The sequence below is a fragment of the Propithecus coquereli genome, unplaced genomic scaffold (assembly GCF_000956105.1).
Source record: "Propithecus coquereli isolate 6110/MARCELLA unplaced genomic scaffold, Pcoq_1.0 Scaffold24, whole genome shotgun sequence".
NCBI classification, from domain to species: domain Eukaryota; kingdom Metazoa; phylum Chordata; class Mammalia; order Primates; family Indriidae; genus Propithecus; species Propithecus coquereli.
In genome coordinates this window covers 8583696-8586691 of record NW_012147952.1, presented here as the reverse complement: position 1 = coordinate 8586691, position 2996 = coordinate 8583696, and positions in this window count along the sequence as shown.

Sequence of the window (2996 nt, the reverse complement as noted above, 5' to 3'; positions counted from 1 at the left end):
TTCCACACACTCTGTAGACATTTGAAAATATATTAATACAGATTATTATGTTTGTATCTTAAAACATGGAATCTAGCAATGTTTTTAGCTTGATAGGAATATTTTAATTCATGAGTTTGTTTCATACATGCAGTTCAGTTATCCTATAAGGGAGAAAGAGAACTTGGAGGTACAAGTGATTTTTGCTGTATTATCTATTTGATAATAAAACAATCCAGGCACTATATATTGTCTATTGGGGCAGAACTTTTGAATCTCACCTTCATTAGAATACACCACCACACTGAACTGTTCACACTCTCAACACTTTCCTTGTTATATCCTTAATCTCATCCAGCTGTATTCATAACAATGCCCTTACTGAGAAAAAGACAACTACAGTTATTCAGGATGTAAGCTGGCGTGCTCAGCGCAGACCTGGATGGCTTAGATTTAGGGTCCTGGGTGGTAAATAGAGCAGCAGAGTTGAGAGGCACTGTGACGCTGACCTACACACACAGGAACACAGCATCTGAGTAGCAGCCATCATACCTGCGGCAGGAAATCGGTCACCTGCTACTCAGCATGCAAGTTTGGCAGGTGACCTTGGAAAACAAGTCCTTAATAGGGGTGCATTTTAGGATCCATGCTTAGTCTTTGATATTCTAGGAAGATAACTTCTGAATGACAAGAATAGTTGTGAAAAGGAAGAGAAGTAGAAAGATTCCTTGTTTCAAAACACTAGAAATCATGTAAGTGTTAGAAGTTGGTTTTCCTAATAATAAACTATAGAGGGAAGGCATAGCTATGAATTGAAAGGCACGGCTTTTTAAAAAAAAAAAAAATTGTTTTTAATAGGAGGCTGTGAATCCTGAAGGAGATTCAAAGACTAAATTTAAAATAATCTATATATAGAACCAGTACCACATGAGGATGTGAGATTTTAGAACGTATCACTGAACGAGCCTTGTGACTTATGAAGAAGGTGGTCCATAGGTGTCTTTAGATGACTGAGTGACAGGACTTTTAGGTAGGTAAGGGATGATCTGAGTCACCCCTTGGTGTTCTTTTAGATTTATGTATCTAGGTTTTGCTATCTCCTTTGACAAGTTAAACTTTTTTCTACCTAAAAATATAATTTAGGTGTTTTTTTTTGTCTTTTTCATTTTACCACATAAAGTTGTTTTACACAGCCACATCTGAGCAATTTGTCTTCATACTATGTTCCTTGGAGACCCATCTGGTCTTAAATAGAAACTCAACTTGGATGTATTGATTTTTTTTTCCATTCTTACACATGGGATTTTCCCAGAGAATGTGTGTGTTCTTGAAGTATTATCTCCTTTGAGAATAAGTGCATACCGAAACACATCACTTGATACCTCTCTAGCTATAATAATATAAAGCAGCCAGCAGAAGGTCACATTTCTTTGAACATCTACACAGAGAATATGTCCAAATTAAACACCATCCTAAATAAAAAATCTTGAAAGGTTTAAATAATTCAGCCATTTCTAAAAACATAGGGTCTTGAAATTTTTTGTGTATTTCCCAATTTAAATACAAGAATGTGAATTTTAAAGAATAAGTATTTCATCAATCCATATACAAAGTCCATGTACTCTGTCAGTCTGTAGGTTCCCTGATTCCCTTTTCTGCAATTTTAGAGAAGCCAATTCGATTGCTTCTTTTCTCAGTTAAAATTTTTTTTCTTTGAATTTGCCATGGGAAAAAAAGAAAAACATCCAGTTGTAATCTCTTCTTTGCCATCCATGATGCATTACATTTTAACCAGGTTTCTCCTCCCTGTGAGGAAGCTATCCTAAGAACCAGTCTTTCAAGAATAATGATTACCTAGCTATTTGGTAATGAGAGGGTGGGTAGATTATGAATCTTGCATGATAGGTAGCATATTATGTTAGCAACAGTCTCACCTCACCTTTGAGTGTGGCTTGTGTTCTCATTAATAAATCTGGGGATCAATTACATTTACATTTTTATGAGCATGTTAAGGTTTGTCAGCTGTGTTTAATACAGTTGGATGTCAAATACATTCTGATTTCAGATCTCAGTGAAAATTTAATAAAGATGTTATATGATCACAAAAGAAAAATAACTGCTCTTCAAAGCTATATTTATTCAATAATATTTAAGTGTTTTCATTATGCTTGAATTTTTATTGTCAGCCCTTGTGAAAGTGGTATCTAATCTTCTCTTCAGAAATAAAAGCATGGAAGAACTTGTGAGGCAAAAGAACAGCCAGATGAATTTATTGAACAAATTTCTGATTTATTATCATTAATATTATTTATTGTTGAGATTCGGAATTTATATCCTAGAGCCTACCCTAAATATTTACTTAAGAAATCCAGCACCATCTTAAGGTTAGTGTGCTAGATGTTTATTGGCACTATGAATCTCTTCCCATCCCTTTGAAATGTTCTCTCTTTTCCCTCTTTCAGGATTACAGAGTCTGGAGAACTAAAAATTACATTTCTCAGATTCTCATGTGATCTTGTGATTCCTTCACAAATTTAGGTTGTGTTGATGTGAAGGGCACTCAATATGTGAAATTTAGGGAAGGTAGAAGAAGGTGGATGCCACCTTTCTGTAGTAGGGTGATCATATAAATGGGCTCCTACCGAAAAAAATATTGACAACAGCGGGACTACATGTTCCACTATCTTGGCACCAATGTTGTGGGTGCAGACTGGCAATGGTGAGAGCAATTATGCCAGGTGTGGCTGTATGAATTTGAAGTCAAAGACTAAGGGGGTAGGCTCCTGACTTTCATTCCTCTAAGTTACCAGTAGTTTTAGGAGTATCTAATCCTTTAAATTAAAGATTTTACTTCTTGAAATAATTTGAGTAGTATCTATTTCCTCAGTGAACCTTACCCTTCTCAGCATTCAGCACCCAAATCTGATCAAGAAATCAGCTTTTAAAAACAATATGGGGCCAGGCGCGGTGGCTCACGCCTGTAATCCTAGCACTCTGGGAGGCCGAGGCGGGTGGAT